At 33.9% G+C, this 25,690-nt stretch overlaps 1 long non-coding RNA gene across 2 annotated transcripts in view; it reads right to left on the bottom strand.

Annotated features, from left to right (window-relative positions):
• Positions 1 to 3,038: 3,038 nt before the first annotated feature.
• LOC118196245 (uncharacterized) overlaps positions 3,039 to 25,690 on the bottom strand; it is a 96,546-nt gene continuing 73,894 nt past the window's right edge. For both annotated transcript variants that reach the window (XR_015038962.1, XR_004759396.2), the window contains 5 exons: positions 21,270 to 21,303; positions 21,008 to 21,067; positions 13,485 to 13,527; positions 7,554 to 7,588; positions 3,039 to 3,172 (listed from right to left, as the gene is read on the bottom strand). This is a non-coding gene — a long non-coding RNA (uncharacterized LOC118196245). The remainder of the gene's footprint in view (positions 3,173 to 7,553; positions 7,589 to 13,484; positions 13,528 to 21,007; positions 21,068 to 21,269; positions 21,304 to 25,690) is intronic.

Here is a 25,690-nt window from a genome sequence, read left to right as displayed (position 1 = left end):
GATTCATAAACAGGGACAGGGAAAAGTGGACGGAGCACCAGAACTTCGTCAGTGACTTTTACAGGTGTTGCTCCGCCGCAATACTGTACCCAGCTGGGCTTTTAGTTGGCCCGCAACGGATGCTAGTCTACCAAGACATTTACATAGTAATTTTACATTAATACTAGACTTACGTATTGAATATACAATTACAAAGACACGGTATACAATTATTACAAAGAAATTGACCTATTAACAAAAGTTGGATTATGGCAGATTAATATAACATAATTACTTCGAACATACATACAAACTTTCATTGTACATTGTACTTCATACAAACAATATATTTACATTAGTATATCTAGTTACATCAAATGACAATTAACATCTTTTTAAGGAACTAATTGGGGAAGAATTTTTTTTTTTTTTTTTTTTTTTTTTTTTTTTTTTTTTTTTTTGTGCATCTTATTATACATAGTTGAATTACTAAGGCGGATTATCTTATTAATACATTTCCCTTCATTTTTTAACTTGTTAAACACAACTGCATCAGCACTGAGGTCTTACATTATTATTTTTGTAAATTAATGTATCATAAACACAAAAAATATACATTAGAAAATCACATAATACTTACATTTACACTAATATATCTAATAGAGTCGTATATTATTCTTTAATTAATTAATTAATTATTACAAGATTTTTCCCCCTCATCTCCTAATACAGTCCAAATTCTTAATGTAATTATTTTGTAAAAACTATTCATACTATATTTAGCCTGTTTCCAGACATTTGCAATATTTCTGAAATCTTGCATTATTCTTGCAAGTTATGGAATAAGGGGTATTTATACAGATGTGATAACATCTTGACATATGTCTTCTCTTTTATATGCGAAAAGTTTCTTCATAATCAAGGAAACCTTTTGTTGTAATTGAGGGATCGTTAAGTCATGATCCATTCTCTCTTCCACCAACACAAAACATCCTTACTGCAGCACGATTTCCAGTTTCTTTCGCAAACTAAATGGCTTTACATTTTTCACATCGCCTGTCGCTAAATAACCTAATAACTCTACAGTGGCGCCCGAACTAAAAAAAGGTGGTGGATGAAGATTCTCTACCACTAGGATTTGGCGATTAGGTTCCCTAATCCTCAATCGCCCTTTAAAAGGGGGGAGGAGTATATAAGGTATTTCTTCCGCCTCTTAGCATGCCTTCGTGGTGTAATGGTCAAGCACGCTCGGGAGGGCCGTGGTTCGAGTCCCGGTGAGAGCATTGCTCATTTTTCATCTCTCCTGCTTTCAAAAAATACCTAATGTCTCTACAATAATGCTCTTTATATAAATTCAGTGATTTTCTTATCTATCAAAAACACGATTTTAACGTCTTCATTAAAAGTTATAGATTATTACACGTATTCTGAAATTATATAGTTATGATTACAAAATGCCATAAGAGTTATGATGCGATTTATTGTTACTTTTGTTATTTGCTGAATATTTAAATCTATTAGTTAATCTGATTATAATACATAGAAGAGTATTTACCTGTTTATCTGAGGTGAGACAATATCTAGGAAGGGCTTTGCCAATTTATTAGAAATTCTGTTTTCTATTAAAATAAGTGTTTTCCCCTCATTTCTCCTCCCTTTATTTCTAACTGACTGTAAATGTTGTATTTGTAATAAACTAAATAAAGATGTATTTGGATTTTTAAATAACAATATATTTGGTTTGTAAGGAGAATCGAAACTGCTGAAGTCAAGACTGCACTAATGCAAAAATAATAAATTAAAATTTTTTTCGGATTTCATTGAATGTTTACAGGTAAGCGCTTTGTGTCGCCCTGGACTGTAACGCGGGTGGCCAAACTTTGTGACACTAATAAGCCGCAAGTTAAAAATCAGCATTCAATAACCGAAACTATATATTTACATAATTTTTAAGTAGTAAAATAGTTTATAATGAAAAGAAATATTTGAAGTAAATTTAAAAAAAAAATTTTTTTTAATGAATGTGGCTCTGCATAAACATTAATAAATAATAGTTCTTGGTCACTGCTCAAACCATAAGAAGGAGCCTCTACTCCTACTCGATAACTCAAACGCAAATTTTAAAGTTTTGTACAATGTGCTGAGCAACTGCTTCACCCCCCCCCTCCCGTGTCACAAGTGGAAAACGAAGCATTTTTTCCCCCTGATATCCGCACCTTCCCATCCGAAAACACGCACACTTACGGTAATAACTCCCAAATGATATTAATAGGAATGGAAATATTAATAAGTTGAAAATGGAAAGCAGAAGAAGAAACATAATGGTCTTGATAAGTAATATGAAAAGTTTTTGATTCGAATAAAAAAATGGGGCAGTAATTTGGAAAGAAAAAATAAAAGACAGTTCTAATATTTCTGTATACTTAATCTATATGCGCACATCTGGAAAAAATAAATCAAGCATGCGCTGCAAAGACTTTGCTATTCATGATACTACAATTATTTCAGTAGAAGTTGTCAGCTTATTATGTTTTCATGAAAAATAATGGTTCAGTTTTTCCACACAACTAACGCAGGTCAGATGTAATCCTACATTATTTAATTCATTGTTAGATACAAATTGGATCATTTTTGTTTTCTTCATTGCAGGTTAACAAATATACATATTTTTCTGCTATTGAATAAAATTTCAGGCATATCATCAAGGTAGTTGTCTGGATAATACATTTTCTTTACTGCTGTTCGAATAGCAATTACCATTTCTAAATGTACCGTCGGCATGGTATTTTGTCGCAGAATAGCAATTATTTGCCTGTTTACTTATTACATTGGTAATTAGAGGTCAACTTATTACAATATAAATAATAATATAAAATAAAAAGTAAACGTTATTTTTTTACGCAGTCTTAACGCGTTTAGCGCAAACAAAAGTTACATGTTAGTAAAGTCATCAAATACATTAAAAAATGTAATAACCTAATCTGCAATCAAAACACTAATATTGAACTATAAGTACAAATGATATAACAAAAATGATGGGAAAAGGAAAAGAAATCAGACCAATTCGATGAAAACTTTTATTTCCCTTTAAACTTAAAGATTTTACAAAAGAAATTATGTGAATACATGAATATGTTGAGGTAACACTTTGAGTAAAAGCATCAAGGTCCTTTTGGGATTTATGGCAGTGAAACTAAAAGAAGAAAAGCATTATCACTATACAAATCAATAAACATTCATGAATAAATCTGAAATGTATACTTTCACGAACTACATTTACGATGTCTGGGCGTAGTTACCATTTAAGTCCCCTAGGCCGAGCCCAGGACCTCATATTGTCATCAAATCACCCTACAATTTATAATTCTTGTTTTCCCTTGTAGAAAAAGCAGCCCACGAGCGGTAAAGTCACTGAACACTGGTAGTTAGGTCCGGGGTTAGAACTCAGGCGAACGGGCCGGTTGTATGGCCGTTTTCGTGGTTTTCCCCATGTGTCATGTGTAATATGTATAGGCATCAGTTTCCCTTAGGAAGTCCTTCACGAAGGCATCCCTTCCCTTAATTAGATAGCCCTCGAATGCTTTGCCATAATCAAATAAATCCTCGCAGGAAAAGAGAACTGAGCATTTGGGGCTCTTTAAGGAATGCATTGCGTAAAGCACCAGATAGACTAATAATCTTAATATATTGCTATTTACTACTTTCAAAACTGGATTCAAGTTTGGTATCTTTTAAGACTAGACAATGTATGTATTTTTAATGCGATGTACTTTTTTTAGACTAAACAACAACAAAACAAAACAAAAATTAAAAAAAAAAGACTATGTTTTACTCCTTAAAAACAGCAATTTTTAGCAAATTTCGCGTAGTATACCTAAATGTTATTTACAGTATTTACAAATTTATCTTCAGTCTCCATACAGTTGCATTTTTACTGCTTTCAAAGGCAATTGCGCAGAAAGCATATCTCTGTAATCTCAAATCTCAGTATTTAATAGGAGGAAGAATATAAATCTAAACTTGCGGTGCCGAATCAGGCTCAGAGATTCTGCAATTAGTTACCTTACTTTCTTAATATTCCACCGTTACAAGCTGTGAAATGAGATATAAGATAATGTAATCATTATGAAGACAGTTAGTACCTCAGCAAAACTACATATAATACCTAATTACAAAATAAGATTCGCATTAAAAAAAATTACATTTAAAAAAAAAATCTAAAAGCTTTCCGATTTTACATTACGCCCAAACGGACGTTTTTATAACGTTTTGTGTGTTACCTTTATTTATAAAATATCATGTTCTTCGCACTTAAACCATAAAATTCAGTTCAACAGCAATATCGCAAAATAACTTTAAAATGAGCATATCTTTAGAACTTCTGATGCACAGTCTCGCGCTGGAGATGCAAATGGTTTTATTTTTTTTTTTTTTTTTTTCCCGTACAGTGATGCCATTGCTCACTTTGAAATCGTTGAGTTAGTTAATGAAAAATTCGCTACGTTTTACAAAACATGAAATAAATAATAAAACAAATTCCAAATTTGGGCTTTCAGATGTCCATATTCGGGTGGAAACGTACGTTATTCAAAATTTGATGGTTCTAGGTACCGTTGTTTTATCACAATGCGAGAAACATACATACATTTATGCAGATACTTCATTATTTAATTCCTTTAAATACAATACAGGGCTATAATATTTGGTGGTACCAATTTAAAAAGTGAATCAACATTTATACTGAATTAACGCAAAATACCAAAACGAAAGTAATAGTCCTTCTGAGCAACTTGCCCCTTTGGACTAAAAATCTACACACATTTTCAAAGAAATGAAGAAAATAACAGAATAAAAATCAAGTAACTTTCTTATCTGAGTAATATAACTTAAGCAGTTAGTCATTTTCAATGAAACATATGAGGAATCAAAAATAACAACTCCGCCTTTCCCCTAAAAAAATAGGTAAAAGTTTAAATTCTGATTCTTAAAGGATCGGAGTTAATAAAATGAAGTTCAGTGTTTAAAGAATAAAGCAACAAACTCTAAAAAAAAAAAATATAGATTTTACATCAAATCAGCGGCAACGCCTTTGAACACTGGCAGTTCGACCTGGGTTCAGTTCCAGGCGAACGGGTTGGTTGCATGAGTGACTTCGTAGTTTTCCCCCTCTAGCCTCCCTGCCCTAGTGAGTTAAGGAATAAAGCAAACCTTTTAGACTTTACTGCTTTTACTCCTATAAAATCACAATCATTTTTTAAAGCAGTTAAAAACCTATAAGAGTTTATTCTTCATTATTGAGTTTATAAAACCTATAAAATCACCATCATTTTTTAAAGCAGTTAAAAACCTATAAGAGTTTATTCTTCATTATTGAGTTTATAAAACTTATAAAATCACCATCATTTTTTAAAGCAGTTAAAAACCTATAAGAGTTTATTCTTCATTACTGAGTTTATATTACTTGTTTCATTTTGCAGTTATATAAGTCTGAATAATATTATAACACGTAATTTTGCAAGGTTAAGGAATAAAGCAAACCTTTTAGACTTTACTGCTTTTACTCCTATAAATTCACAATCATTTTTTAAAGCAGTTAAAAACCTATAAGAGTTTATTCTTCATTATTGAGTTTATAAAACCTATAAAATCACCATTATTTTTTAAAGCAGTTAAAAACCTATAAGAGTTTATTCTTCATTATTGAGTTTATAAAACCTATAAAATCACCATCATTTTTTAAAGCAGTTAAAAACCTATAAGAGTTTATTCTTCATTACTGAGTTTATATTACTTGTTTCATTTTGCAGTTATATAAGTCTGAATAATATTATAACACGTAATTTTACAACTAATATTCTTAAACCTTGAGCAAAATATCTGTTTGCATTACCTCATCCATACTATAATATACCGGGTGATCAAAAAGTTAGTATAAATTTGAAAACTTAATAAATCACGGAATAATATAGATAGAGAAGTAAAAATTGACACACATACTTAGAATGACATGGGGTTTTATTAGAACCAAAAAAAAAAAAAAAAGTTAAAAAAAATGCCCACTGTTATCGGGCCTTTTTTCTTCGAGGAAATGCGTGATTCTGGTTTTGTAACTGCTACCGTGACGGGTGAGAGGTACGCCGATATGTTACAGAATCCCATCGTCCCCAGCCTGGCTGATAAACACCTGCTGGAACGTACGAATTTTATGCAGGATGGAGCTCCACCCCATATTGCTAGACGCGTGAAAGATGTCTTGCGCGCGTCGTTTGGTGATGATCGTGTGCTCAGCCGCCACTTTCGTCATGCTAGGCCTCCCAGGTTTCCAGACCTCAGTCCATGCGATTATTGGCTTTGGGGTTACCTGAAGTCGCAAGTGTATCGTGATCGACCGACATCTCTAGGGATGCTGAAAGACAACATCCGACGCCAATGCCTCACCATAACTTCGGACATGCTTTACAGTGCTGTTCACAACATTATTCCTCGACTACAGCTATTGTTGAGGAATGATGGTGAACATATTGAGCATTTCCTGCAGGGGCGTAGCTAGAGGGGGGAAAGGGGGGCATCTGTCCCCGGGCGCAGAATCCAAGGGGCGCCAAACTGATGTTACGACATTTTAGAATTAAATGTTTTCCATCCTTGGCAAGCACTAGGGGGCGCGAAATCTTCAGTTGTCCCTGGGCGCTGAAAACCCTAGCTACGACTCTGATTTCCTGTAAAGAACATCATCTTTGCTTTGTCTTAATTTGTTATGTTAATTATTGCTTTTCTGATAAGATTATTGCTTTTCTTATAAAACCCCGTGTCATTCTAAGTATGTGTGTCAATTTTTACCTCTGTATCTACATTATTCCGTGATTTATTAAGTTTTCAAATTTATACTGACTTTTTGATCACCCGGTATATTATAACTTAATTATAAAGCAAATCTCTTGTGCAAGTATGCTTATCAAATACTATACACACTAAAAAAAGTATTCAGATAAATACTAAAAAAAGTATTCAGATAAATAACAGAGGCGCATTTCTGGTGTCGGCCACAGGGCAATATCGACGGATCCGCACTCCAAAGGGCACCCAAATTATTAGTTAATTTTTTAAAAATAGTAAACATAGTCTGTGTTTTAAGACAAGAATCCCTCAAAAGTTCAGATGTGTGTGTGTGTGATTATGGCAAAGCCTCGAGGGCTATCTGCCTAAGGGGAGGGATGCCTTCGTGGAGGACTTTCTAAGGGAAACTGGCTCGTATACACGTTACACATGGGGAAAACCACGAAAACGCCCATGCAGCCAGCCCGTTCACGGGATTCGAACCTCGGACCGAACTACCAGTGTTCAGCGACTTTCCCCCAAAAAAAGTTCAGATGAGATGCACCCTTTACTTTATTACTAAACAGACTATTACTTCATTACTATAAATTAACAAGCAGAGGAACACTAAATTTTACCTTCGCTGTAGTACACTTCTTTTTAAATATTGTTCTACATTAAAAAACTACTATTTTTTTTTTTTTTTTTTTTTTTCCCACATTCACTAAAATAAGTAGAACTATTATCTATTAGAAAAGTACCTTGACTTATCTTTTCCTCATTTCTTCCTTATCATCTGTAGGGAAGAAAAAAAAAATTGTAAGATATATGATAGTACGTAACAACAGAATTCTGAAATATAACTAAAAAAATAATAGCATAATGGTGCAGTTCTAAAGGTTAATTCGTAAATGTCTCAATATAAGCAATAAACTCTAAACCATCTGATTAGATGTTATTTTCCCCACCCCCAGTGGCGGGCCCTCAACCGAATTCGATCACTTTATTTTGGCACCTAAAGGTGGGCCACATTTGCCTCCTATATGACGGGACGGACAGTTACAACCATGCGCTCTTCGTGATTCGAGTACGGACCCTTTGGTATCGCAGTCGGTTTTCCTGACCATTATACCGTCTGGTCGGCAATGATTAGATGTTACAGCTTTTAATATTTGTTATGAAAGATATCCTGCATCAGTAGTTCTTTAAATTATTATCTATTTTCTAAAACTAACATTCTATTTCAAAAGCTTTCTTTTAGTTCTTAGGTAAAACATAAAAACATTTGCGCAAAATACTACTGAAATGCGATAAAACATCGCTGTCGAAAACAAGACTGCGGAATATACGATGCGCATTTTCGATTTGTTGCAGCTGCAAATCCCACTACGTCATTTGGCGAGGATAAAGATAAAAAAGAGAGAGCATGACTCGGTCAAATTTAATTAATGCTGGAATTTTCCCGCCAAACTGATAGTATTCTGGATTATTCCGGCAACAATGCCTAATTAATCGTTAGTACTAAGTTAAAAGTTATTCTTTCATTCTTAAGCTTTCTTGAGAATCGATAGTGAATAAATGCTTCTTTCACAGCGCACCCTTGTGTCTGATTCACTGAAGTGTATTGATTTCTGAAACTGCGAAGATCATCAAAAGCGACACAGCGGCTCGGAGCTGGAACGCTGAATTAAGGTAAAACCTTTTCCATTTATTTTAAAACTCTATCTACTTTTAATCTGCTGCCACTTTAGGTAGTGATTTATGGTGAATTCACCAGCCTATGTTGTACACCAGCTCTGTATGCTTCATGCAATGTCTAGAATACTAAATTTGGGAGGTTTACTTACTTTTCTTTAATCATAATAATTCAATCTTCTGTTATCGGAACCAGATTCAAAAATGTAAATATGAATGCACATGTGTGCATGTACGCTCACCTACGCACGTAGGGGCATACACTGACACATACATTCATATATACAATACGTTCCTGAAGCTAGCCCCGATAACAGAAGAGTACCATCATATCTAGTAATAAATATTTCACAGTTCAGTTTAACTTATCAAATCTAATGGTTTTCTACTCATCGACTGTTCGTTATCATTATTTATATGCTTTTTACAATATTATTTGTAGAATTGAGACTGAAAGAGAAGCATGCCAATGTAAAGTTTAAAAATGGGGGGGGGGGAGTTAATGAATAAAACTCTGAAGTGAGTTTATTCAGAATGTATGCCAATCCATGATTGAATTTTTGTATAAATATATTGTTTTCAGAATTTTGTTCTTAACACTTTACCGACCGCTAGCGGTTCAACAGCATAACGCACGTCCGACCGGCCGCTCAGCCGCAAATTCTCCCAGTTCTGAATAACTGTCAGGACAATCTGATAAATCGTTTAAATAAAACTCTCCAGTACCATTTTTTTCGCTCATCGTGAACGGTAATATTTTTAAAAACGGTGTGAAAATGTGGGAGTTTACGAAGCAACGCACTTAACGCAAGTGAGCAATGTACCTCATAACTAGGCTTGCCAGATTTCAGAAATGTTCAACCGGGACACCGGAATGCCCCCCGGCGTCGCCGGTATTCAAGGGTACACCCTTGGCGGATTTTTGAAGTGCTTTAGAGGTACAACAAGTCATCGTTTATTCTCAATGTTATGAATAAATGGTTACTTAATAGGAACCTAAACCATGGGTAATAATAAATGACACAAGCATATATATTTAAACATTTTATTTCTTACATGCTAATATTTAGAAGTTACTTAAGAAAAAAGACTTTAAATGAGGAATAAACATTTTGAACAATATTTACATGTACTTTTCTCTGGCTAAACATCTTCACAAGCTAATCCGATATTAATTTTACATGTCATCAAGCCTTTAACCGTAGATTCCTTCATCAAACCCCTATCATTAGTCCATTTCATCAAAGAAAATACTCTCTCTACTGGCGCTGATATCCCAGGTAAGCAGAAGACATACTCAACAATCTTGATTAGATTGGGGACTTTTATGTGATTCTCCTTGAAGGGATCAAACAGCCTGAGCCATTTTTCTTCACTTGAAGTAATCACATCTCTGGTAGACTTTTCTTGCTTCCACTGTTCCCTATTTCACTGCAAATACTCTTTAGCAAGCACAACTTTGCCAAACAGCTGATCAGTGTTCATTTGCATATCGGGTATATAAAGAAAATTGCTGTTAATCATTTCAGCAGAAGTTTCGGCGTTTTTCCAATTAACAGCATTTGTTTTGGTCAGATTGATCCAAGAAAACTATTCAGCATTTCCAAAACTATTCTCCCAGAGGTCCAAGTATGCAATGCATCTTTCATAAAAGCCATCAAATTCTTCTTTCACATTGTTACGGACTTGCTCCTCTAGATTGTTGTAGATATTCTTTGCGCCCATAGGGATGAAGTTTGAAGCCTTTCTTTCTGTCAGGTTTCTTTTGAGAGTTTTATGAGCTTCAGCAACCTCAAAAGCTGTAGTGTTGTCTTTTCCCATTACCAGGATGGTCTTATTAAAGAGTGCAAGCTGCTCACTTTTAATTATTCAATATTTTCTTAACGAAGTTGTGGAGGTTATTGCATTTATTTGCAAAGGTACTCCGAAAGCAAAACGCCTTGGGCCTTGGGCCGAAGTAGTGTTGCAGTTATCTCCACAAAAGCCCACTACTTTGTAGTTCAAATCGTTTTGCAGCAGGACATAAGTAATTTGTAAGAATTTCAGATGTTTCACCCGCCACAGATTTGAAATCTAACAGCTTTACTTACACACCCAAATTAGGATTAAAGTAGCGCACCGCAATTGGCACAAGTTTTATATCCTTTCTGTTTGATGCATCCATACTTAGATACGTAGTTTGACTTGGTCAAGTCTTCTTTAAGCTCCATTTTTTTAGCAAAAGGAGCTATGGCATTTAAAACTATTGCCTCACACTTAGTTTTCCCAGAAATAATTTAGGTTTAAAAACTTAGAAATTTGATGAACAAAAATTCGAATTGAAACTTAGGCTATGGTTTGCTGTGTCGCCTCTTTCGCTGAAGTTTTTATCATTAGAACTCGCAGTCCTAAAAAACTGGTCAGTTTTGATGAGCTAGCAGCACATGCCAGCTTATCAAAACCAGCTTTTGTGTTTACTCGGTTGCAAATGATCTTTTATATCGCGTCAACCACCGTGAGCAACAGAAAAATCAGAATTACAATGTGAACATTTAACTCTAGCGTCTTGATCTTTATTGCCAGTACATACCTTCTTCATAAAAGGGAATTATTCTGTAAATCCCAGGTTAATTTACACGACCGTTTTGTCATTTTAACAGAGAACGCATAAACTTTAATTTAAAGCATAAATAAAACAGCGCTAGCTCACTAACACAACAGATACCACCGAAAGGGACTGACAACTGACTGACTTATCTCTATCGCAAGCGGCTGTCGCCGAGTCCGGAAAGCGCATGGCGAGACAAGACACTACGATGACAATATTATTTATTGGAAGATCATCACTCTTCCATAGTTTTCACCTTTCATACAGTACAGAGATAACTGACATAGTAATTATCCTAAATAATACTTAGCAATTAATTATTTTTAGACTTTTTTGGTCATCTATAAAATCAAATTTAATTTTTACCGGGACACCGGGATTTTGTCTGAAAAACCGGGACATCTGGCAAGCAGATGATATAGCAAATAGCAGTTGTTTATCGCCATGGCTACCGATTGATAGGCTATTTTCAGGTAGCCTCGAGAAAAAAAACGATTAATAGGCCATCGGTTGGTAGGCGTTGGCGAAAAAAAGCCGATTAATAGGCTATCGGTCGGTAGGCGTTGGAGATAAAAAGCCGATTAATAGGCGGTCGGTCGGTAAAGTGTTAATTTCTTTGGCATCTATCTCTCCTATGCTTATTTGTTAAATTCAGAATAACCTAAACTAACTGAATCATGCTGGTTTTGGTGGGTTGATTTAATTACAGCAAAGTAAGCGAGTGCCGAAGGAGAGATGCCATTATGGAGGGCTTTCTATGAAAAACTGGCCCATATCCACGTAATACATACATGGAGGATAACAGGAAAACACCCATGTAGCTAGCGGATATCGAACTACCGTTCTGCAGTGGTGCTGTACCCTCGATCATGTTAGTCTATTGAGTCATTGTACTGAATATTATTCAATGACTGTTTGTGTCATTTTACTCGGTTTGCTCGTTCATTTTTTAACATCTTCCTAATAATACTGAGACTTATTGTTTTCAGCGAATCTTCCAACCACGGAGATTCATAATTAATTAAAAAAAAACTTCAAAAAGAACAGTTTTAAAAGTTTGGATACTTTTTTGGTACTTTTCCGTTTTGCCGGCGCAGGCGATAAAGTCGTCAACAATTGTACAACTGGCGCAAACGGAATATCTTCGCTGGTAACCTTATCAGATCGATTGTTTCTTTCAATACTGGAATACAATTACATAGAATTTTTACCAGAAGTTCAGTTTTATGCCCTAAGGCCATTCGCGGTAATTAAGTCAATTAGGATGCAATCACACCGCTCACCTGAAGGCGAAAATATAAAAAAGGCAGAGTCAAAGGTTAAATTTATAAATTCTAATGCGAATGCACTAGCGAAGTAAAGCACTGCGGTTTTACATAATTTCTGAGTAAGCTATTCGTACGAATTGAAATAATTCTTGCATTTAGACTTGTATTCCAAATTAAGATTTAAATTGAAATTAATGTAGATAATTACTGAGAGAATTAGATTTTTGTAGCGTAGTTTAAGTGAGATCACTTGGGGCCACGTGATATGAACCGGCGAATCAGGATGTTGAAACATGAAAGCATAGTAAATTCTTAAATTAATGTTTTTTTATAAAATTTTAAACGATATTATAATGTTTATGCCTTCAAAATAAAAAATTCTTAGAACTAACATTTGTTATGTGTATACTGTATGTTGTCGCCAGTTAAGTCTGCTTGGCGAGATTTGCGCCGGCGAAACGGAAAAGTACCCTTTTTTTTCCCTGTAATTCTTGGGCAAATCGATGGCCGACTGAATGGATAACACCGTTGAAACCGTGTTCCTGTAGGTTGAACGAGCTGGTTGCGTGGGGTATTCGGGAATTAGCCGATGTGTAATGTAAAGATGAGCCAGTTACCCTTAAAACGTCCTTCACGAAGGCATCAGAAGTGAATTTGGCTTCAGTTCCTACAAATTTATATCTCATGCCAAATTAAATAAATGCTAAAATAATTTTATACAATTTCTTCGTACTGATGGCCTAACATACCGCACCTGAATGTAACTACTGTTTAATGTTAACGGAACATTACAGCGGCGCTCGCTATCATGGCAGACCTGCAACCAAGTCAATCTACGCTAATGCGGACAATTTACGCTCATCGGATCTATTCGTGCATCTTTAATTCGAAAGCGAAGGGTAGTTCATGTGTATCATACAAAATCTTAGACAATTTTAAAATAATCTGCATTCAACATGTGATATTAACAATTCAGCACCAAGATAAATCTACTATAGCTGGCTTAACTCGAAATTTCTGTTTAGTTACTCTTCAGGATTTTTGAAGTTGATTTGCATGAAATTAACCTTAAAATTTATAAACTGATTAAATAGTATATCAAAGTGATTTCCAAATAATCTTCGGGAATGAGAGTTACTTACCCGGTGGAGGAAATTGGGCGCAGAGACATCCACTATGATACCACTGGAACAAAGAAACAATAATTAGAAACTATTATTATACAAGTAGCTGGTAGTTAACTGGGTCTTGTCTAAAAACAGTAACTTTATTTATTGCGGAACGCTGGAAAAATTATTATCACAAAGCATCAAAATAAAGCAAAATTTAAAAGGAGAAGGTAATTATAAAAAGAGAAAATGCAAAGAATAATAGCAGTAATAAGAGATAAAGTTAAATACATAATCTGGAATATGTAAATATTTTTAAATTATGCATTGAAAGTAAAATGCTAAATCGTAATAGTAAATTAGGTGTATAGTATTGATCTTCAGTTTCCTGCAACAGAAATAAAAACATTATTCGCTCTGTTTCGATTTGTGTTCTTCTTTTGAATGCTGATTTAGTTTATGTATTCAAATGAATCTGTGGTACTGTTCTGTTATCGGGACCGGATTCAGAAATGTATGAATGTATGTACGTGTGTTTGTATATTATGTGCATATATATATGTATACGTGTATATGTATACGCACACATACATTCGTGCTTACATATATATATTTGCATACATGGACATATACATCCGGACATACATTCATACATGGTACGTACATTTCTAGATCCGGTCCTAATAACAGAACAGTACAGAATCTATTCTCCATATTAAAACTGCTTAAAATACAGGGAAATCGCTAACCGTATTTTTATATTAATTATAATATGAGGTATTCCTCTTTTCTGTGTGTTTATTTAACTGCTGTCAGATTAACCCTTTGCACTCGAGAGGTGACTCTCTGTCACCACTCGGTATGATGCGATAATTCGAGCCGTAACGATATTAATTAGGTGTAGTTTGGGCAATATGGCTTCCTGATTGTATTTAATAATACATGCGTATAAAATACTGCCAATCTTTACTTTCAAACATTTTTTTTTTTTTTTTAATTTTATTTATTGTTATACATGCGTCTTTGACGTTAGTTCGAACTCGACAGTCATAACAAATATGAATATTTTCAAAGTTACGGAGTCCAATAAGCAATGGAATCTGACAAAGAAATCACTTTAAGGGAACACGAATTTGATTTTTCGTTGAAGAATGAAATTACGTATATGCGTATATGCTTGACGATAGAGAGAAGGTAAGCAGTGGTGAAGTAAAAAGTGCAAGAAGGTGAAAGTTCGATGTGATAGAATAGTGAAAATGAAAGCGACAGTGATTCAGCAGAAAAGAGAAAAAATTCAGAATGGATAACGTGCACAGAAACCGAAGAATTGTGAAATTTCAATTGTGTGTGAAATAACTTTAAATCAGCTAAAAGAAATTCACTAAATATGTGGAAAATCGTCTCGAGTTGCTGATTCGCCAAGGGAAAAAGGTCTCGAGTGCAAAGGGTTATAACGTGAATGTCGTCCTCGGCATTACCTCTGTTAATCAGGAGTTTACTGTAAATTCCTGTCATTAAAAGTCATTATTCTAAAGCGTTGACTAAAATTCGTCGAATATCATAAAAAAAGTTCTTTTTCTGTTAAAGGCGCTTCAGTTGCTAAAATGTACGTCAAAGCAACAGATGTTTATATCGTGGCATGAATATCTGTGCAATGTTTTTAACGCACACAAATCCAGCATCGCACAAGCTTCGGCATTATGCACATTAAAAAATATTCATGATACATTACTGCTATTACAAGTATAGTTTATTTTTCATGAAGATTTACATATTGTTGCGTGCGTACGGGTTCGTAATGAATTGAACGCACAAGTCCGATGAAAAGTGAATAAAATTTATTCTTGTCACAACAAATAAAACAAAATGCTGAAATTTCTTCAGAGATATTTGTACAATATCGCAATATCTTACAGTAGTTATCTTTTAAACTACTAAAATGTTCAATAGAACTTAATTCAAAACAGAGAAAGCTAATCCGATCTTACTGCGAATTTGCTACAATCAATAACAGCAGTAAGTAAACAACTACTGTTATCCAAACTGCAACTGAATTGAGATGTTTTCCTTCAGCTTTTATAAGCTTTTTAAATACACGAGAATATTTTTGTATTTTCTCGATTTCTCCGGATAGCAAGAGTACAATTACGAGATATGTATTTATTAAATACGCGTGCTCCTGTATTTAATTTTTCCGGTGTAGCTTTCTCTTCAAATAAGTCTCGTGCTGCATTGCACGAGGATATAAAACCATTTTAATAACAATTCTATTAAAAATAGCAAACTAAATAAATACAAAATCCGTAAAAATATTGTTAATATTTTTACGGATTGTCACCATTTATTTAGATTTTTCACCAATGTTTATGTTTGGCGCTAAGTGTCGCCTTTTAAGCAGAAAAGTTACCAACGAATTATACTATTTCTTGGGAAGATCTGAAGAGTGCTTAATAGTTAGTAAATGTTCAAAAGATATCATCATGTCTTATTTTTTCATAAAATTTTAAAACTTCACTTCTTTACTCAATATCTTGCAGACTATTATTTTTAAAAATTAGAAAATACTAACTTCTCACTAGATAAACGTATCTCTGATTCGAGCTATCTTTCAATTACATAAAATATATATATATAAATTCATCATTTTCATTGATGTATTCCTGATTATTTATTATAAAATATATTTATACTATGATTTTACGCGTTGATTTACAGCCAAATCGAACTTGTATAATTTTCGCGAAATGTTTCAAATGAGTATTCATTCAGATACTTGCGTATTATTCCTTGTCGCGAAGGAAAGGGATTTATCGTTAATAATAAGTAAACATGACGTGACACACTCATAACACCTGGACTTTCATTTGATGTAACTCCGATTGGATTCTTGATAAGCCACGTTTTGCTTTTACGAACAAGGATGTAAATTAACTGTTATTGCTGTCCCTTTTTTCTTGCATTTTGAAGGAAAAAAAAAAAAAAATTAAAAATTAGGACCTGTGTTCTACAGAACAGCAAGCAGTGGTTTATTTCAAACTTATGTGATCCTGCTATTAAAAAAAGTGCGTATTAATGGACATGTTATGGTCAGCTGAATATAGCCGCTATAAATTAGAACAGTTACCTGTGGCAAGTTTGTACTCATATCGTCCTAATAGAGCTTCTGATTAAATTGGAGGGCGTAACAAAAAAAAGTAGAAATCGACGAAAGCCTTTTTTTCATGGAGCTCAATAAAGAAGCGGGTTCAATACTGATTGTTTATTATTAAGTACAGAGGATTAAGTTTCTGAGAATTCTGTTGGAACGATTGATGCAACTTTGGCGGCATTTTTGCCAACTATGGTAGTTCCTTGGTAGCCACCTTTTAATTAATACGTAAGTACCATGTTTCACATTTATTAGAATGATTTTTTCTGTAAACAGTCAGAAATCCCTTGTGTTTTTGCACTCTAAATTTTCTGCCACTATAATTATATGCTAGGATGATTTGGTCGTAATATAGTTCCACCCACACTAACATCAGAAAAAGTGCAAATTTCGCTTTTGGTAATTTCCTTCATAATCAACATACTTAAGTAATGTAGATAACTGTATTTTATTTGTTCTTTCATCAAGTAAAATTGCAGCAAACCTTCTCTTACATCTTTCTAGAAGTTTTTCTTTTCAGTAATAATATTAGAATTTCACAAGGTCTTATGTATTGTTGGTGACATATTTCTGGAAACAAAGCACTTATTTAAATGATTAACTGAAATTGGATCATAAGTAGCTAAAAATTATAACACCTTTTTATGAGCATGGCTTTGGCGAGTTTTCAGACGCTGAATGCACTTTTCTGCTACCCAAGAAATGAACTATATTAATTAATTTGTGCAAAGTAATTATATTTTAACACTATCTTTGTGTAACCATCAGCATTTTTTTCCTTGTATTTATAGAACGATTAGTTCTTTGAGATCTAAATTTTTAAGGCACTACATTTTCTTGAGACGAAAAGACTTTTTGCGTTAATTACAAAAAATAACTCAGTGGCAGTATTGAAGTTAATCTCATTCTGAGATCTTGTTTTATTAGAACTGGATATTATTTAGAGTTGACAAAGCAATGGGGTGGTTGCTTTCCTGGATGACTTCTTGAGGAAAACTGAATTGCATTTATGCTACATTTGGGAAATCCTCAAACTCCCGTCAGCATGCCCGTTATGTGGGATTTGAAACCAGATCGAACTACATGCGTTCAGCGATTTCACCGTTCTGGTGGGTTATTCTTTTAAAACGAAGCAACTGAACTAACTTAAAAAACAATACGAGGAACTTAAATAAAATCTCTTCCGCAACAATATTTTTTGACACCCATCATCAACTATCAGTTAAATGGGTAGGTCTTGGAAAAATAGTTCAACAATTATCAGAGATACAAATTATGTAGTCGAGTTTCTCGAGGGTGGGAAAAAAAAAAAAAAAAAAAACATTAATATGCTGAAACAGTATTTTCAACGAGCAGAAAATATAAACATGCTGTGTTTAGAAGACAGGATAAACTGCTATGAAGATGAAGTACCGAATCTAAATTATAGCCCAGATACTGAAATATCTTCAGTTTTGCAAGGCATCCATTTGAATTCGCTATTATCTGAAGACCAACGGAAAGGTTTAAAGCAGTTCATATACAAGTATTTCTGTATTATCTCTAATAAACCAGGATGTACTGACCTTACTGAACATGATATAAAACTAGAAGCAGAAAGACCGATATGCGCAAAACCTTATCGGATGTCTCCCCGACAAACAGATGTTTTAAAAACTGAAGCAGGAAAGATAAAACTCAAAGTAATAGAACCAGGTGAATCGGATTTTACCTCTCCGCTCATACTGGTAGAAGTTCCTAGAAAAGAGGCAAGACTATGTATTGATTAACAAGGCATCGCTTGAACAAGGCAACTAGGACACAATGTTTTCCCTTGCCAAACATTGAACATTTAGTGGAAAAAGTGTCATCTGCCTGATATAACTGTTCTAGATCTTACTTGAGGTTATTCACGAACTAAAAGATCCCTGGGTTTTGCTGCTTTTGTGACAAGTTTTGAAACATTTAAACCCTTAAGGTTACCATTCGAGCTAAAAAATACACCATATGATTTTAGCCGTTTGATGGCAGGATTATCAAGAAACTGTGAAGAATTTGCTGTAACCTATATTCACGATGTCGCAGTATTCTCGCAAACCTGGGAAAAACATTTGAAGCACTTAGAAATTATTTTGGATAAGATTAAAATTGCTAAACTGCATATTAAGCCTTCGAATCGAAATTTCAGTTTGCTCATACGATCGTCAAATATCCAGGGCATGTAGTAGGACAAGGTCAAAGAAGACTAGCAGAAATAAAAATCCAAGCCATAAGGGACTTCCCTAAACCTACCACGAAAACGCAGGTCCGGTCATTTTTAGGACTTGCGGGGTATTATGGAAGGTATATTTCTGAGATTTCTGCACCACTAACAGATTTGTTAAAAGGAAAATGTTGCAACTCAACCATAAATTGGACTGATGACTGCCAAAATGCTTTTGATGAACTCAAGAAACGGTTAACAAAAAATCCAGTCTTATACAGTCCGAACTTTTCTCAGCCATTTATCGTTCAGTGCGACGCTTCGAATATTGGTATTGGCATTATATTGTCACAGATAAATGCTAAAGACGAAGAATATCCAATAATATTTCTTAGCAAAAAGTTTTCATCTACTGAACAGAAGTACAGTACAATCACAAGGGGGTGTGCTGCCATTGTCTTTGCAGTATAAAAGTTAAAATTCTACCTAGATGGACCTCATAAGTTCATCATTCAGACTGATCATAATCCTTTAGTATGGTTGGATAAAAACACTGGGACTAATCCTAGACTATTACGATGGGCCTTTTAACTATAACTTTTAACTAATTTTACAACCTTTTAACTATGAAGTTGTGCATAGAAGGAGGAAGCACCATCAAAATGCTGACAGTTTAAGTCGTTATATCCAAACATCTCGCAACTAAAAATATATATTCTAGGAATATAACTTCATTTTTAAAATTTTTCTAACATTAGAATATTAAATTTTACATGCTTATTTAAAATGCTTCTTTCAAAGCGCTTGTATTCATTTGGTCAAGTATCTTATTGTATTTGTTACAGATATTCTTGAACATCTTTGTCTCGTAAAAAAATTTAATGTATTTAAACTGAAAATTTTTCTTGAAAGTTCCATTAAATTGAAAGAAAAACTTTTCTTCGAAAAGTTCCCTGTGAGGGAAGGAATTTAAGACTGTAACGTATTTGCGTTGCTACGCTACCAACATAATACCAGTAAGAAATGTAAAGAAGCCTCGCGCATAGAATATCCATGCTGGAAGATGCACGCGCTAAAAATGTTTTTCAGTTATTCCGTAAGTTTGACTAATAAAGTTGGTTTTTCGTTCAAAAACTATAACATATTTAGTTTTATCTCGGTTAATAATAAGACCACTGATTTAGCCTCCCTCTCAATAACTTCAAATGCTTCTATTGTGGTGGTGGTGTATTTAATTATGGCAAAGCACACTAGGGCTATCTGCCTAAGGGAAGGGATGCCTTCGTGGACGACTATCTAAGGGAAACTGGCTCGTATACACGTTACACATGGGGAAAACCACGAAAACACCCATGCAGCCAGCCCGTTCGCGCAAATGTTTAAATGCTTCTATTAGATCACATGCGTCTGGCCTTCTGGGTTGTGTCATCTGCAAACGCTTAGCACTTGAACAGATTTTCTAAAAGTACTGCCCCTCGGTGTTTAAGCAGACTTCCTGATGACCTTCTCCAACGCAATTTTAAATAAAAGGCATGAGAGGGCATCTCATTGTCTAACTCCTCTATCGACGAGGAAACCACAAAAGTGTTATTTACTAATTTTATCAGTTTAAAGGGTACGTCAAAATCATGCATTGCTCTTAATAATTCGTTGCGCTCAGTGGAATCATACGCCACTTTGTAGTCAATAAACAAGAGATGCAAATCAATATTAAATTCATGGGATTTCTCTAGTCTCCGGCCAAAAATATAGCCCGATTAAGAAGTTTTAATTCTTAAATAAAGGAGGACTAATCTTGACCCCTGAGGAAAAAAAAAACAGGCTTCATTTAATTAACTAATTTATTCGTTTTCCACATTCTCTCTTTCAATTTTCCAAATATTTAATTCACTTTCATTTAATTCTGTTAATTGTTATTAATTTCAGTTCCCGGCTCTTTCATTTTTAAAGCATTATATTTTTTATAATTTAAAAAATTTTAGATGAGAGCCTACCCTTGTCCATGTTTTACATTTTCTAATTTATAAGCATTAGTCTTGTTTGCTTTGAAAAGAAGAAATTGATTCATTATTTATATATATTACAAAACATTTAAAAACAAAACATAATATAATCATGCCTAGTATTTTCTAATAATTCCTAGTACTGGTTCTAAATTTCTTACTTCATAGATATATATTAATTCAATGTAATCGTTAATAACAAGAATAAAAATAAAGAACATACCACGCCATTAAATACAATGTATCGACGATTGTTGATTGGCATCCGGCATATTGAGCATATCTAAGGGGGGGGGGGGGAATGAAGCAAAAATCTAAAGTTAAATATACGCAAAAATAAAGGAACCAAAAAAGCAAAATGTTTTTCTAAATATTTGTCATTAATTTATATTAATTATAAATGTTATTATTTTCTTTTTTTACTTATATTAGACTTATCTATTTCTAGTTTACAGAAAATAAAATATCGTGAACAAGGTACTTACTGCTGCTCTTAGTGCGCGCTCCGCCAGATTATCCCTGAAAAATAAATAAATAAATAAATAAAATAATTTCCATTTTATTAAAAAGTGCATATATAAAATTTCAGAGCTGCAAATTCTTTTGTTACAAGAGAATGGAGGAAATTCATGATTCAGGAAAAGCAGCTTTCGAACCTTTTTGACTTGGGGGAATCCATGAGACTGTAATTTTTGTTTGTGAAATGCCTCCTTATTAAGCAGATTAAAGCTTTGGGGAGGGGGGGAGTGAAGGAAAATTGTCCGTGCGGCGTTAACTTTGCACTGCTGAATAATTGCTATGGACGGATCTCAAATTTAAATGTAGCAAAACATTAAGCGGGGAGCCCTTCCTCCTGGGTTTGAGCCCAAGACAAATCGAACTACCAGTATTCAGCGATTTTAATCCCTCGGACATTGTTGGGCCTCACTTCTGGGCAAAACAGTTTTTTGAAACTATGGGTGGATATTTTGGAGAAATTCCAGCATGTAATTTGTATGAATAGAAAAAGATAAGTAGATGGGATAATGTAACAAAATTTAAAATGTCACCTTATTTTTTAAATTTATTTCTTCTAAGTAAAATAGATTGATGAATATATTATTTATTTGCGCTAATTGTAATAAACAGTTCTGGTTGACTACTGTTTTTTAATTAGGGAAAGTTTATGTTCTCTCTTTCCAGATAACTATGCAGTTACTGGGTTCAACCGCTTGGTTCGCTTCTGTCTCGTGAGATAATATAACAATGCATTATCAGTAAAAGTTTCTATAAAGATTGCATAATTTTCAGAGTAGCATTCAATATACATTACTACCACAAACATTACATTTTGCTTTTTATCATTTGTTATCTAAAAGCTAATGGCGTAAAAAATGCATATACTTAAGAATTTTGATTATCTTATGAATCGAGGAAGACTGTGTTTCCTCATGAAAATGTTATTATGTGTGAAAGCTTTTATTACTCGAGACAAATTTCGCAAAACTTTTCAGAAAAGTTTTATGATCATAATTTACAGAAATGAAATAAAAAGTTTCCATTTCGTTTACAGAACTTACATTTCTCTTTGAGAACATTTGTCACTATAGTGAAAATTTATAAATTTTCATAAATTTAAAAATATTATACTTTGATTTCAGCTTAACATTTATTATGTAATCACTTTATTTTAAAATTAAATTCTCTAAATATTCATGAAAATTATTGAACTAAAAACTATGCTAATTTATTCTAAGCTGTGCTATGTATGGAAAGCTTCTAAAGCTGTTAAAATATTGCGTTAACATGAACAATTCGATTTAAGAAAAAATTCTTATTAGTTGCTTCATTGTTTATCTAAATAGTTGAATGTTGAATCTGTAACTTTTCTTCAACTTTTATTGAATCATTAACCTTCTTTAGAAGGTAGTAATGTAATGTAATACACGAGTGTGCTGCAACCCTCCTGGCCGATAATAATCGGCCTCATGGTTAACGCAGCACACCCAACACAAATTAAAACACAAATACTATTAAAATGATGCATTCAAAATTCCTATTGTTTCGATTGCCATTCATGACGTTCATCAAATCCTTTGCAAATCTAAACTCTTTCCTGCGGCAATAGAATTCTTTTATGTTACCATGTTTTTCTCTAACATGTCGCAATAATACGCCGTCTTGACTAAGTGTCGTGCATTGCATTCAGCACTGCAAAAATTACGAAAACTATTTATTTTGAAAATTAAATCTTTTCAGGTACGCCGAGGAGCGCCCGTGCCCAGTAATTATTTGATTGTCGCATTAATCGCTTATCATTCTCATATTTTTAAAACTTCGAAGTTCAACAAATAATCTTTCTTTTTTCCCGAAATGTTTCTCTTTCCAGCAATTATATAAAAAATCACTAATTTTACCAATAACCATTCTTTTTGATGCCTGAATATAGACCGCATCCCCGACATTACCCATAACAGTACTTTTTGCCAAGCAGGTCGGCCCTTTTGTTGCCTCCCAATTAATTTTCACTGCATGTATTTTCTTAACTTTTACAAGGAGATCTTTTATACGTGAGGCCACAACATTAGTGTTATCAGCATCTGCTAGTACTTCCAAACCAGATAATGAGTCTGTATATACATTAATTTATGATTTTACAGCCAGGTTTTCATCAACCCATTTAAGAGCAAATATAATAGCAACCAGTTCGACCTGAAAAACTGAATTTGTAAGGTTCAAGTCTAATTGTGCCATAGTTTATTTCTGTACCAAACAGATAAGCCACATCTGCTGCACCAGTTCCATTGTCATAATCCGATGAGTCATCAGTAAATATATCCAATTCTCCTATGCAAACATTTGGTCTCTGATATTCCACTACTTTTCTTAATGCAGGAAGGGGATATTACGACTCTTAACGATTCTTGATTTTTGCTTAACTGCTTCTTTCACAAACTTTAGCTAATGCTTTCTCTTATCCATTCCAATTTTCTGAACGAAGATGTGGAGGTAATTGCATTTAATTGCAAAGGTACTCCGTAATTCAAACGCCTTGGTCCTTGGAAGGGGATATTTGTCTATCTGGATTCTAAGACTGGCAAGCTGGAAATATTAATACAATCAATCCTCGTTATAATGGCCATTCTATTACAATGATCGGTACAAAAAGTTCCTAACTACATAGTAAATGAAATTTTGCTATTGTTAGTCACACGTAACAACGATTTCCCCCTCCCCCTGTTTGAGACGAGAAGTCGTTAGAACGTGCGTCGTCGGGGTAAGAAAACAATGATAAAAATATATTTTCCTCAATCGTTCATTATTTAATCATATCGTATAAGATTTCGTTATCATTAAAACCTAGAAAAAGAGAAATTAGAATTTTAAGTAGAACGGAAAAAAGATTTGGAGCTTTAAAAAAAAAAAAAAAAAAAAAAAAAAGAGCATCCTACGTGAGAGCTACGTAAATAATTTATTATCTACCAAAACTTTAAAAGCAGTAACGCAGGTTGTCAGGACTTGTGTTTCTCTTAATTTGCTTTGGGAACACGGTGTGTCCTGAATAAGAACAGGGCGCTTACTCAAGCTATGTTCAAGATTTGTGTATAACAGATGACACAAGCAGGAAGGGTATACGAAACCCTTTATTTTCAATATTTTATAGGTACTTCCGAACATCGGAATACAGAGACCAACCACTTGTGGTCTGAACGTAAGAATATAAAACTACTAACTAAAAGCTAACTTTGAATTAGTATACAAATGCCTAGCACTAAGACTGGTTTTTATTTAAAAGGGTACGTATGTAGTACGCCGAGCTGCTGAAACTACAATACGTTCTCAAATATCAAGAGGGCTAAACCAGTGGCGTAAATAAGGGTATGCAAGGAATGCCGTCGCATAGGGGCCCGAAGGCTTATGGGGCCCTTAAATGTCCTGTTGAACTACATTTACATGTTTAAACTTAAAAGACGAATTCTATTACATATATATAGAAGCTTTAATTCGTTAACCTTGATGAGTTTGGAATTGGAGTTTCAAAAAAATTATTATTTATGTATATTTTTATCTTGTATTTTTTTCCCTTTTGTATAGTTCTCACAATGTAATAAACGATGGTACTTGCAACCTGTGCAGTCGCACCAGGAGGCAGGGTAAGGGACAGAAATAGTTTGAATTTAGAAGTACGATTGGTATTACAAAATGGCAAAGTTAAAGGCGGATCGATTTTTTTCACTAATAAGCTGGAGGAGGGAATTTCATTCGCAAGTATCAATTGCTAACAGCTAACTCCAGAATATGTGCTTTTCTTTCCTTTCTTAAGGACACAAAATCATTGACGTAAGTTGAGCAGTTGTGCCATGAAAGGACTTTGCCCCACCCACATGTCGAAATGCCGGACAGGAAACGCAAAGAATTTATGACACCACATTTGGAAAGGAGAGCTTTCCCGTTCCGCTTAGGGATCTTTGAATGAATCATGGAGGTAAGAAAGGAACCTCCATGGAATGAATTCAAGGGCCGAAAAAAGGGGGAAGTTTTACGACACACGAGCTAAGAACACAAAGTTTCATTCAGATGCTCAAACATTAAGCGGCGAAATATTTCAGTTAATTGCCGAGGTAAATTGCTTTTGTTCATTAAATTTATCGAAATTCATTATTATGAATTAACTGCATTAACTGAATGCATTTATAGTACATTTATAGTTATCATTAATTATGCATTAACTGAAATGCATTTATAGTACAGAGCAAATGTACTTTTTACTTTTTCTTCACTTATGGGGGGGGGAGGAAATGTAATGGATAAATATTTTTACTTGAAATAATGAGTAAATCAATATTTATCCAATTTTTCAAAATATTCTCACATTGCAGATAAAATGCCGGTTAGGAATTCTTTAAAATCCCTAATCGAGAATGAA

The sequence above is a fragment of the Stegodyphus dumicola genome, chromosome X2 (genome assembly GCF_044657685.1).
Source record: "Stegodyphus dumicola isolate Sdum_Otavi_A_Nest chromosome X2, ASM4465768v1".
NCBI lineage: Eukaryota > Metazoa > Arthropoda > Arachnida > Araneae > Eresidae > Stegodyphus > Stegodyphus dumicola.
The sequence above is the reverse complement of the archived record's forward strand: the minus strand, read 5'-3'. Positions and strand labels throughout refer to the sequence as shown.